Raw genomic sequence first — 14,247 nt, 5'->3', positions numbered from 1 at the left:
TTTAAATTACAGTTAATTAACATACAGTATAATAATAGTTCAAGTGTACAGTATAGTGATTCAACACCCAATGCATATCACAAGTGCACTGCTTATTCTTCATCACCTATTTAACCCATCTCCCACCCACCTCCCTTCTGGTAACCATCAGTTTGTTCTCTATAGTTAAGAGTCTGTTTCTTGGTTTGCCCCTCTCTCTCTTTTTTCCCTTTGCTAATTTCCTTTGTTTCTTAAATTCCACATATGAGTGAAATCATATGATATTTCTCTTTCTCCGACTGGCTTAATGCACTTACCATAATACTTTCTAGCTCTATGTCATTGCAAATGGCAAGGTTTCATTCTTTTTTATGGTTGAGTAATATTCCACTATAAATACACACACACTCACACACACACACACACTTGGATTACTTCCATAATTTGACTATTATAGATAATGCTGCTATGGACATCAAGGTGCATATATCCCTTTGAATTAGTGTCTTTGTATTTTTTAGGTGAATATCTGGTAGAGCAATTGCTAGATCATAGAGTGGTTGTATTTTTAACTTTTTGAGGAACCTCCATACTGTTTTCCAAAGTGGCTGCACCAGTTTGCATTCCTACCAACAATGTGAGAGGATTCCCATTTCTCCACAAACTCAACAATACCTGTTGTTTCTTGTGTTGTTGATTTTAGTTATTCTGACAGGTATGAAGTGATATCTCCTAGTAGTTGTGATTTGCATTTCCCTGATAATCAGTGCTGTTGAGCATCTTTTCATGTGTCTGTTGGCCATCTGGATGTCTTCTTTGGAAAAAGGTCTATTCATGTCTTCTGCCCACTTTTAATTGGATTATTTGTATTTTGGGTGTTGAGTTTTATAAGTCCTTTATATATTTTGGATACTAACCCTTTATCCAAAGGGTTATAAGATGGGTTATAATAAAAGGGTTATAATGATATAAAAGATATATCATTTGCAAATATCTTCTCCCATTCCATTGGTTTCCTTTAATTTTTAAATTTTTAAAAAATTTTCCAGACAGGAGAAGCCTTGTTGTTCTTTGTTGTCTTTCCCTTAGGCTGAGGGAGGAGCCAGCACAAAGTCTTTCTGGAGACCCAGGCCCCACAACTGTACCAGGAGGCAAGAGGGGCTAGGCTGTCAGGAAGCCATGCTCCAGTGTCTGGGTTGGAGAGAAATGCGCCTGCACCTTTGTAGTCTTGAAGCTTAAAGAGCCTGTTTGGTTGTGACCAGGGAACCAAGAGGAACCCTGTGCTGACTGTGAAGTCTCAGGCTCACATGGTCCAGTAGGTACAGATGAGGGTCAGGAGGATGAAGATAGCCACAGAGAGCAGCATGTTCTTTTCCTTTGGTTCTCCTGCCAAAGCAACTTTAGCTCCTTCTCATAGTTGGAGGCTTTGTACATCGGGTTGCTTTTCTCCTTCTCCAGAGACTTCCTGGCCTCTTGAACTTAGCTTTGCCCTGTAGAGCCTGGAGTTTATACCCTCCGGGTCTCTCTGACACTGCAACATCTTCTTCTCTAGCCCATCTATCTCTAGAGCAATGTCCAGATTCTCCTGCTTCTTTTTGGTCCTGTTGCTTGCTGGGACTCCCCAATCATTATTAGATACTTATAGGTTGCTTGTTTCCTTCACTATGCAAAAGCTTTTTATTTTGATGTAGTTCCAATAGTTTTTTGTTGTTTTTTCTTTTTGCTTTTGTTTCCCTTGTGGCAGGAGACTATCTGGAAAGTTGATACGGCTGATGTTAAAAAAGTTACTGCCTGGGTTCTCCTCTAGGATTTTTCTGGTTTCAAATCTCACATTAGGTCTTTAATCCATTTTGAATTTATTTTTGTTTGGTGTAAGAAAGCAGTCTGATTTCATTCTTTTGCATGTTGGTATCCAGTTTTCCCAACATCATTTGTTTGTTATCTTGACTACCTTTTTTCCCATTGGATATTATTTCCAATATTATATGGATATTTTCCATATAATATGTTGTGAGTCCATTTCTGGGTTTTCTGTTCTGTTCCATTGATCTATGTGTCTATGAGTTGTATATTTTGATACTTGCTACATTAGAAACCAAAATTGAGAAAAGTTAAAATATTTATTAAATAATTTATTGAAAGTAGCGATAATAATCCCAATATATGACAACATAAATGATGCATTTTTGCATGACATGTTCACTGGTTTCTCAATAATCTGGTAGACAAGATAACTCTTTGAGACTTTCTTCTCAGTATATAGCAACAACAAAGTCTTTTTCCTGTGTTTCTTCTCTCACATTGCTACCACACATACCACACTTCTGACATCAGATGTGTGGAGTGTTTCTTGCCCCACATCAAAAAATTCTCTGTGACATCAACTGGGTGCCCTACAATTCACATTAATTCTGACATAACAGTAGTTAGTGCAAGCCCCACAGATTAAGGGATTAGTTCCATAAAACTGCCCTCCTCATTCCAGAAGCCAGTTGCAAGTAATAGGTCCCCAGTTTACTGACAACTGCCTGACTTAGCTACAAATTGGAGGTTCCCGTGACCTCTCGTTTGTACTCAATTATTTCCTAAAACAGCTCACAGAACTCAGAAAAACACGTATATTTGCCAGTTTATTATATAACAAAGGATATGATAACATTAATTGTGAGACAAGATCTGGAAGTACAAGAACTTCTTACCCTGTAGAGTTAGGATATGTCACTCTCCCAGTATATGGATGCTTTCATATCCATATGAAAAGCCTGGAAGCTCCCCCAACCCCATACTATTGGGATTTTTATGAAAGCTTTCTCAGTAGGCATGATTGATTATTAATTCCATTTCCAACCCCTCTCTCCTCTCTGGAAAATGGAGGAAAGGGCTTAAAATTCCAAGTTTAATCATGGATTGATCTTGCTGGTGACCAGCCTCCATCCAGAAACCATCCAGAAACTCTTCAGTAGTCTCAGAACAAAAGGTACCTAGCAAATTCCAAGGGATTTAGGAGCTCTGCATCAGGAACCAAGGTCAAAGACAAAATATTAGGACAAAAGATGCTCGTAGTGCCTTTATCACTTAGGAAATAATAAAGAGTTTTAGGAGCTCTATGATGGGAACTGGTAGAAAACTAAATGTTAGAACAAGAGGTTTTCCTAACATCCTTATTTACAAGTGATTTAGGAGCCTTGTTTCAGGAAGTGGGGATCTATCTTTCTATCTTATTAGTTAGCACTCAGCCACCTCTGTGCTGGTTCATTTGAATCCTAAAAAAAGAGACCAAAATGAAAAGGAGACAAATTATTTATAGGTTCAAAAACATGGGTGATCCCAACAAAGCCGGTCTGGTTACCACTACTGAGTACCCAATCTATCAGTATATCCAGGGAGACTAGCTAATTATCTGCTGCCAGGACAGTTATATTAGAGACCACTCACTATGGACTGGCCAATGATTCATCCTCATTTGAACTGCACTTATATTAGATATGTATTTGCATTGACTTCCTAACACACATCTGCCAACAATACTGACATTCTTCAAGAGTGTCTTATTCACCACCATAACATCCCAGACTACATAGCTTCTGATCAAGGCACTTATTTTGCAGCAAAAATGTCCAGTAATGAGCTTACGCAGATGCAATTCACTGTCTTCATCGTCACTAAGAAAAAGTTGAACTGAAAAACAGTGATCTACTTTTGTGAGAAATTAGTTACAAGCCAATTAAGAGATACTTTCCAATATATGATGTTTCTTTCCTATAATCGAAGTACAGTGATGGAGAAACATAGGATGGAAGTGTGATACGCACTTCTCTGTACTACATACTAATAATTTGAATTCAGAAATTTCAGGTTTAGCAATCTTCATACCCAAGAAGGAACCTTTCTTTAGAATACAATACTTAATTTTAATTGGATATTTGAATTGCCACATAGCTATTTTTGGCTTCTCATGACATTGAGCCATCAGACATAGAAGGGGCAACTCTTCCATGCCCCTATGTCAGTTAGGGTACTTAATTTTTTTATTTATTTGTTTGTTTGTTTATTTTAGAGACGGAGCATGAACAGGGGGAGGGGCAGAGAGAGAGACTCTCAAGCAGGCTCCCCACTGAATGCAGAGCCTGCTGCCTCAGGGCTCAATCTCATGACCTTGAGATCATGACCTCAGCCAAAATCAAGTCAGATATTTAACTGACTGAGCCATCCAGGTACCCCATTACTAGCATAATTATTAATAGAGCTCTCATACTCAAAAGTTTCTCAGGTTAAGTATAAGTATAGTGATCTTAATCACATTGTGAACCATCAGAGACTCAGATTCTTCAGGATTTGTGATACAGATTGTCCTACTAGTAAAGGACTCCTGATGAACTGGATATTGGTTGAGAACAAGTGGAATGTTGAATGAGCAGTGAAGAAAATAAGTTAAATATATCAACCCAGCTATGTGGCCAGCTGCAGAAATGAGAATTCTAGGACATACCTGTTATCTTTTTTATTCTTTCTCCTTCTCTCTATCCAGTTATCCATCTAGATGTGTATCTATAGACCTATATCGCTCTATATATAAGAATAGTGTGACATATATATATGTACATATTATCTATAATATCTTAATTATATATATATCTTAATATGCAAATAGATTTAGATAATAAATTATCTAATATATATGTGTGTATATGTATGTGTGTATAATTTATTTTTTCTTACCATTTTCATATAGCAGGGTGATTGTGACTAACTATAACTTAATGCAAACTTTACTGGTTATAAAGACAGGATGGAAGTTAATTCCAGTTCCTGGAAGGAATAATATAGATGGAGCTTGGGCCATCCATTTGTAGGAGAAGGTAAATGAATTTTCATTTATTTGAAGATTTGCATTCTGTCAGGAAGTAGGTTCTTGCTGCTATTGTTAATTATTGAAAAATTAAGTATGGGAAGAAGTGTGGGGAAGTTCTTAAATATGTAGAGATATGTATATGTGGAAAGAGAAACATATGGTCTTTTTGTCTCTTACAGTTACTTATAAACTAAATGAACTTAGCAGAACTTAATTAAAACAAAGATAGTGATTATTAATGGCCTGTATTTTTTACTCATCTTAACAAAGAATTTGCTAAATATGGTTCTATTCTATGGCCTAGAACATAAAAATGTGCATAATAAAAGACATCACAAAAATCTATGGTGGGTAAGGAAAGGAAGAAGAGAAATCTACAAGTAACATGATTTTGCTCTAATGGCTGAAGTTTCCCCAAAAGGAGTTTACCTTCTTTGATGGATTTGAATACATGGGCTTGAATGCAATTTGGACATCCTATGCAATGTCAATCACACCTAAGCTAAGTAAACCCCCAAATGTTCTATTTCAATGTCTCTATTGTTAATTGCTCTGTGGAGTGACATATGAGACATGAAGAGTACTGGTGTTGTTACAAACTTAGCTGGGCATAGCTAAAGGGAAAGAATAACCTAATTTGAACATTGACATCAGAATTAAGCGAGGAATGAAAGCAGATTCTGGGTAGGGTCACTTTCTGGTGAGTGCTGAAAACAGAAGGAGCTAGTATAAAGTTTAGAATCCTGAAATGAGAAACAATGACAGCAAATTATCCCTCAGTTAAGATAATAGTATCATTTTAATGAAATCCAAAGAATTAATATGTACAGAATAGTTCTCTTGACAAAGCAGAATTAAATGTTAAATTAGTAAGAAAAGAATACATGAAAAAAGAGCAAAGCACAAACATTTGGGGAAAAAACCCAAAACCCGAAACACTCCCAAATATCCACTAGGTCAAAGATTACATTACAGAGGAATTTTTCCAAAGTATTTTCAACTGAATGATTTCAACTGCCTTAATTTTTTTGAACAACTTTACTGTAGTATAATTGAACAGTAATTTGTTAGGTAAACCAACCTAAAAACCAGAGCAGCATTTAGACTTGGGCTAATTATTTCTCATTATTGAAGCAAGACCCTTCTGGGTTTTTTTACCCAATGCCCTGTTGAAGAATGAAGATTTCCAGGATGACTTAGAGGAACAAGTGTGATTCTTCTACCTGTGTCAGCACCAGTCACTCTTACCTTCCTGATGTTGGATAGTTTCCTCACACAGATTCACTGAGCAACTCTCCACTGAATACATGAGGGGAGTCCTCTGCAGACCTCCAAAGTTCTCTCCCTCTGAGTTCTTTTTTCTCTTGCTGTGAACTTCAGCCACTGCGGCCTCCCTGGACCTCTCGGATCTGTCTCAACTCAGGGAATTCACTGGACTCGGCATCGGTTCCACCTTTTCAGTGCTGTGAATTAGAAAGTATCCAGGGCAGTCAGCTGGGACATTCATTTTCTTTTCCATTTCATGAGGATCCCTGCACCTTCAATGCTGATCTGCAGTGTCTTAAAAGTTATTATTTCATATATTTTGCCATTAGGATGGGGAAGTACAGTTTTTTTCAGGTCATAAGGTAAACACTATCCCTAGTACTTTAAATTGGTTAGAAGTAGTTTCCATTAGTTTTAACTAAATAAAAAATTAATTACTAACTCAATGCAAAATTTTGTATTGTGTACTGCTGATTCAAAACAATTTTAAGATATGTTCAAGAAAAAAAGGTACATTCAAGAAGCTTACTCTCTTGTAAGGAATATAAAACACGAAGATTAATCATTGAAATGCAAAGGTCAAAAAGAATAAGCACCAAATCAATGGGATAAAGGGCTATGAAAGTTTGGATATGAACTATTATTCTCAGCTCACAGCATTAAGGAAAGTTTGATCGACAAAAACACTTTTGTGATGAATGGAAACTGTAGGACAACCAGAAGAGGTGAAATGGTGGTAGTTACAAAGTAAAGATAGACTGGTATAAAGCCAGGAAAAATATCAGGTGCCAGACAAAAGAGCAGCAAATTCTATCAAACATTTATGAAAGAAGTAGTAAAAGTTTTTTAACAAACTCTTTGAGAAAATACAGGAGGAGGGAACCCTTCTCAACTCATTTTATGAGATAATTATAACCCTGATACCAAAACCTGACAAGACACTACAACAAAAGAATATCACAAACTAATATATGTCATGAACATTGACACAATAATCCTCAAAACTTTACTAGCAAATTAAATCCAGCAACATATAAAAAATACTTCCTGATCAGTGTTGTATACCCCAGAAATGCAAGATTAATCAATCTTTGAAAAATCAATTAATGTAATTTACTGCATTAATATAAAAAAGGAAAACTTATATTAGTTTCTCAACAGATCCAGAAAAAGCAGTTGACAAGATTCAACACACACTTGTGATGAAAATCCTCAAGAAGCCAAGAAAATATCTCAATCTGATAAAGGTCATCTAAAACTCCTTTAGCCTATAACATTCTAGGGAATGAAAAACAGAACACTTTATCCATATGAAAGGGAAGAAGGAATGCAATATGAATGGTCATTAAGCATATATGAATGTGTTCAATACTATTAGTTATCTGGGAAATGTAAATTAAAATCACAATGAGAATGGGGAATCTAGGTGGCTCAGTCAGTTAAGCATCCAACTCTTTCTTTCTTTTCCTTGTTTTTTTTAAATTTAAGTTCGATTAAATTTACATTAAACATATAATGTATTACTAATTTCAAGGGTAGAGGGTAGTGATTCACCAGTCTTATATAATACCCAGTGCTCATTACATCACATGCCCTTTAATGTCCATCACCCAATTACTCCATCCTCCCCTCCAGTGACCCTTAGTTTGTTCCCTATGATTAAGAGTCTCTTAAGGTTTGTCTCCCTCTCTGATTTCATACTGTTTTATTTTTTCCTCTCTTCCTCTATTATCCTGTTTTGTTTCTTAAATTCCACATATGAGTGAGATCATATCATAATTGTCTTTCTTTGATTGACTTATTTTGCTCAGCATAATACCCTCTAGTTTCATTCATATCATTGCAAATGGCAAGATTTCATTTTTTTAAATGGTTGAGTAGTATCCCATTGTATATATACCATATTTTCTTTAACTGTTCATCTATGGATAGATGTTTCAGCTCTTTCCATAGTTTGGCTATTGTGGACCTTACCGTATAAACATTGGGGTTCAGGTACCCCCCACTCCATTGGTATCTTTGGGGTAAATACCAGTAGTGCAATTGCTGGTCATAGGTAGCTCTGTTTTCAACTTTTTGAGAAACCCCCATACTGTTTTCCAGAGTGGCTGTACCAGCTTTCATTCCCACCAACCATATAAGAGGATTCCCCTTCTCCACATCCTCACCAACATCTGTTGTTTCCTGACTTGTTAATTTTTGCCATTATGACTGGTGCGACATGGTATCTCATTGTGATTTTGACTTGTGTCTCCCTGATGCCAAGTGATTTTGAGCATTTTTCATGTATCTTTTGGCCCTTTTTTTTTTTTTAAAGATTTATTTATTCATGATAGTCACACAAAGAGAGAGAGAGGCAGAGACACAGGCAGAGGGAGAAGCAGGCTCCATGCAGGGAGCCCGACGTGGGATTCGATCCCGGGTCTCCAGGATCACGCCCTGGGCCAAAGGCAGGCGCCAAACCGCTGCGCCACCCAGGGATCCCTCTTTTGGCCCTTTTTATGTCTTCTTTGGAGAAATTTCTGTTCATGTCTTCTGCCCATTTCTTGATTGGATTATTTGTTCTTTGGGCATTGGGTTTGATAAATTCGTTATAGATTATCAATACTAGCCTTTTATCTGATAAGACATTTGCTAATATCTTCTCCCATTCTGTTGGTTGTCTTTGGTTTTGTTGACTGTTTCCTTTGCTGTGCAAAAGTTTTTATCCTGATGAAGTCCCAGTAGTTCATTTTTGCTGTGGTTGCCCTTGCCTTTGGAAATGTGTTTAGCAAGAAGTTGCTGTTGCTGAGGTCACAGAGGTTGCTCCCTATGTTCTCCTCTAGGATTTTGATGTATTCCTTGTCTCATATTTAGGTCTTTCATCCATTTGGAATCTATTTTTGTGTATGGTGTAAGGAAGGAAATGGTCTAGTTTCAGTCTTCTACACGTAGCTGTCCAATTTTCCCAGCACCATTTGTTGAAGAGACTATCTTTTTTCCATTGAATATTCTTTCCTGCTTTGTCAAAGATTGACTATAGAGTTGGGGGTCCATTTCTGGGTTTTCTGTTCTGTTTCATTGGTCTCTGCATCTGCTTCTGTACCAGTACCATACTGTCTTGATGATTACAGCTTTGTAATAGAGCTTTAAGTCTGGGGTTGTGATGCCACTGGCTTTGGTTTTCTTTTCCAACTTTCCTTTGGTATATGGGGTCTTTTCCTATTTCATACAAATTTTAGGATTATTTGTTCCAGCTTTGTGAAAAAAGTAGATGATATTTTGATAAGAATTGCATTGAATGTATGCAATGGCAGCACAGTCATTTTCACAATATTTATTCTTCCAATTCATGAGCATGGAATGATTTTCCATTTCTTTGTCTTCCTCAATTTCTTTCATGAGTGTTTTATAGTTTTCTGAGTACAGATCCTTTGCCTTTTTAGTTAGATTTATTCCTAGGTATCTTATGGTGTTTGGTGCAATTATAAATGTGACCAACTCCTTAATTTCTCCTTCTGTTTCATTGTTAGTGTATAGAAATGCAGCTGACTTCTGTACATTGATTTTATATCCTGCCACTTTGCTTAATTCAAGCATACAACTCTTGATTTCAGCTTAGATCATGATCTGAGGGTCATGAGATCGAGCCCCACATCAGACTCTGTGCTCAGTGGGGAATATACTTGAGATTCTCTCTTTTTCACTCTGTCTCTTCCCCTCTTCCCTACCCTTTTACCTCATTCTCTCTCTAAAATAAATAAATCTTTTAAAAAATAAAATAAAATCAACGAGGTAGCATTACACATCCACCAGAATTGCTAAAGCTATAAAGCAACACAAATCCAAATTATGAAGGTAGGAAGGAATTGGGACTCTACTAGTGGTAGAGTTGGGACTCTCAGTGGCAAAACCACTTTGGTAAATAAAGAGTTAGTTGGTTTCCTGAGAAGTTACACCTATCCTGTGATCCAGTAATTCCATTCTCATGTATTTTTCTGCCAGAATTGAAAATGTATATTTGCACAAAGATTTGCTGATGGTTGTTCATAGCAGCTTTATTTATAATGGCCAGAACTTAAAACAACTCAAGTGTCCATCAATAGGGGAATGAATAAACAAATTATAGTATGTTCATACAGGGGAATAATGCTCAGCAATAAAAAGAGCCTATTGATTGATGAAACACCATTGACAAATATGCTGAGTGAAAGCAAGCTGGACACAGAAGGATACATGCTCTAATAACTCATGTGTATGAAGTATAGAACGGGTAAAGCTAATTTGCAGTGTTAGAATGCTGAGCAGTTTTTGGTGAGCATACTAGGAGGGGAATAAAGGAGCTTTCAAAGGTGGTAGAAATGTTTCATATCATGATAGCAGTGTGAATTATACAGTTGTAAGCATTTATCAAAATTCATTGAATTATACAGTTAAAATCAATGCACCTCACTTTTGCAAATTATACCTCATTTTTAAAAAAACTAATGGAAAAATGATACAAATATTTTCATGAGTGTTAACATTTATTAACAGAATATACATATGTATGTATATGTCTATGTGTGTGTGTGTGTATATATATCAGATTTCTGATATATTCCCAAGAAAGTGAAGAAGAAGTTCTATATTTGACAGAAGCTTGTGACAGTACTTTCAGACATAAAGAAGTGCAGGATGCCAAATTTTGTTTATAGAAATTCTTGAGAACCAAGCAGAAGATTTATATTACAATACTCTATCAAAATAAGACCCACAGATGCTTTTTGAACAGGAAGTATCATGTTAAAGCAATGGTTTTAGATAAGTATATGCAGTTGCAAGGGTGTGTGTAGAAACTAGAATTAGGTTGTGGTAGGAAGGGATTGCTGCTCTACAAAACCACAGCACATGGCTGCCTGTAAAGGAAACCAGTTGCTGGACAACTTTGCAGGCTGCAAAGTCAAAGGCCAAGGAAACAGTGCAGTGTATGAGCATCATGGAGCATAAACAAGTCCAAGGACATTCTTTCAGTGAGTGAAGGACTCTATTTATTATTGAAATCTGGAAAAAGGATGGGTAATGGACTAAAGCCAGGGAGTATTCACACGGGAGCAGCCAGTCTATATCTTAACAACATAAGCATTGAATTAGCCTGAAGGCACAGAGTCAACACCCAATTACTGAGGAAAGTGCAAAGAGAAGAGACATTGCAGTGCATTGAATGTAAATGCCTAATAAATAGAGATGCCCTTGCCTATTCTAAAGACGCAATTAAGGACCTTCAGTTCCAGTAGCCACATGCTCTGGAATTAAAATGTTGTTTCTTTTTCCCCCCCTACAGATGGTAGATGTTCCTGCGCTAGCTTTATTCTAATACATTTTAGAAAGAGATTCAGGTCACCATTGAATCCATAGACAAGTACGGAGTATGTCTCAATAAAGTTAATTCTATGTGTATATAGGAGGCAGAGGGTTGAGTACAATGATAATAATCAAGATTATCCCTTCCTGAAAATATAGATCTTATATTTCGGTTGAAGTGACAAAACTCAGAGGTAATGTGTTTTTTTAGAAACAAACTTACATAGCCAAATGAGTTTGTCCTCCTAACCATCCCTTTGAAGCTGCATGTCTCTTTCATCATTGGACCATTATTGGACACCTTTAATAATTGTGCTCCCCAGAACCTGTCACTTCTGATGTTACTAAATATCCTGAAGAAAGACAAATCTTGACTCTTTGAAGATGTCATTGCTTTTTTTTTTTAAACAATAGATAGTTCCTTCAATATAGACATTTCAGATAAAAAGTAATCCCACTATGATTAAAAAAAAAAGTGAGGGAGAGGGAAAGGTGTTGATAGAAACCGCTTTCCTTGTAGGGAATATGTTCTGGCTCTGAAGAAAAATTCATTTTTTAAAAAGATTGAGGAACTGTGCTATCAACGTCTAGATGTTTCCAAATACCCAGCTGTTTGGCACTCTGCAGTTCCTTCATCAGGTTGATTGAACAGTGAGTGTTTCACTTTACATCTACCTGTTTTCTGCTGTGTAAACACTGCCATTAGCTTTGTTATCATCGCTCCTGTGATCTGACCACGTAAATCAATCCTCACTCGCACAATTCATTAATGTTTTATACTTTTCCAAGGATTCCTTATCTTCTGTGTTAGGACAGCCTTATTAGGTAGGTGTGTCAAGTGTGACTTGACCCACTTTCCAAAGGAGACATGATCAGGGCTTTGATGTCACTGACTGGTCACTTGTGCAGGTTAGGAAAGAGGGAGAGAGGATTGATTTCTACATCTGATTTCTACATCTTCCCCTGGGGCTGTCTTCCAGGGAGTGTCATCTTAGGACAGGTCCTGTTCCACACTTGTGCTCCAAGGATTTTTCTCTCTGTGAAAGTTTCATCTCATCCTTTCTGAGAACTGATTTTTCCCTTTGTGTGAGAGAATATTTTCACCTACACCTCTTATAGGCAAATAAATCATTTGAACTTCTTGTTTTCTTATTTCATATTCTGATCTCTTTTTAAGTTGCTTCTGATTTTGTCATGGAATCACAAAATATTGTTCCTTTTGACTTAGATATCTGAGTGAAGCGACACCCACGTTTATTATTCTGCTTAAGGGGAGAATTCCTTCTTGGGGGATGGAGGACAAAGAAAATTTAAGGTTATGTTTTGGAGTTCATTCTCTTGAGTAAAGGAGCACCAAACTCCTTTAAGACTCGTAAGAGTTTTGCAAGGAAAATCATATAATAGTTACCAACCACACCGGTGGCCTCTTGTTACTTCAGGAATAGACAAAAGTCACAGAGGATTGAAGTTGTTAGATCTCTTAGAATGGAACATACATAATTGGAAATATAAACTGAGTGCTTCTGGTGTGCTTCTCCTTCACTCCACCCTTTGATTTTTTGTGTGAGCCCGGTTCCTGTTCTCTACCATAGATTTGTTATAGGCACGGTTTTAAAATTTAATTTTGCTAAACCTGGCACATCCATCTAGTAAATATTCAATTTAGTTCTTGAGAGTATTTTTAGTTAGCCACTGTATTCCTCCTTTAATGTCTAACTCTTTTGCCTAAATTTTCACTTAAACTTTTGCAAATCGCATCCTGTACATCATATAAGCTCTTTAAAAGGCAGCATGACAAAGCTTATTGACAGGGTAAGGGGATTTAGTTCTAATTCATGTCACTAGCTGAATATACACATAAGTTCAATTCCAAAATATACAGAGCTTTCCAAGTAGCAACCTAGTGATATAACATAACACTTCACTACCTTCACCTAACCTTGTAACCTTGAGGTATACCTCAAGCTGTACTATGAACACAGGAAGTGCTCAGTGATTATACACTGCATCTGATGGACAAAGCTTAAGGGAATAAAATTATTTCAAATAATAGTAAAACAGCTAAGATTTTATGAACACTGACTATGAGAGACTACTGTCCTCATGACAAGCCTACTTTTCCTTTCAAAGATGAAAGTCAACTTGACCAATGTCACTATATTGTTAGGAGGTAAAAGTCTTTCAGCTTTATACTCTAAAATACCTTCCTTTGAAGCCTCCCTCTTAGAATAGGGAATGCCAGCAGTACATCTGCTCAGGTTCTTACCTATTTCTAATAGTTTTCCCCCAATATTTTTATGGGAATTCAGAGAGCTTGTCCCTGATGCCCGAGTAATGGATCAGAGACAGAGAATTTGAATATAATTTATGAACTAAAGCAATGTTTTGTTTATCCATTTGAGAATTGTTTGTTAAGTACATACTATATTCCTGGCACATGTAGGTGAGCATTTCTGAAAGGAAAGTGGGTATACAAATTGTCACAATGTAGTGCAGCCTGGGTCACCACAAACCAGAGGGGAACTTCAGTAGAGGATGGAATGAGGTCTGGTGTGTCAAGGAGGCTGTGTCTCTGCACTCAATGTCCTCTTTCATTCCCTTTAGCATTCTTTCCAAACTACTTCTAATTCTCCAAGGTGGCAACCCTGACTCTGCTCTTTTTATTTTCTCACTTTACTGCAAACTTCTACGTCCTCTACTACAAGCATTTCAATCCTCTTCTTTCCCTCTGACTATCACTTTATCACTCCCAGTCATTTCCCATTTGTACTTCCCATTTACTCTTCCACCCTTGCTATGGACTATGGATAATAATAACCTTGTCCATC

General features: G+C 36.8%; 1 pseudogene; it reads right to left on the bottom strand.

Moving 5' to 3' along the window:
• Positions 1-988: 988 nt before the first annotated feature.
• LOC100683585 lies at positions 989-4,515 on the bottom strand (annotated as a pseudogene).
• Between the last annotated feature and the right edge of the window lie 9,732 nt (positions 4,516-14,247).

The sequence above is a fragment of the Canis lupus genome, chromosome 7, assembly GCF_011100685.1.
Source record: "Canis lupus familiaris isolate Mischka breed German Shepherd chromosome 7, alternate assembly UU_Cfam_GSD_1.0, whole genome shotgun sequence".
NCBI classification, from domain to species: Eukaryota; Metazoa; Chordata; class Mammalia; order Carnivora; family Canidae; genus Canis; species Canis lupus.
Note: the sequence above shows the minus strand (reverse complement) of the source record. Positions and strands in the feature narration are given on the sequence as shown.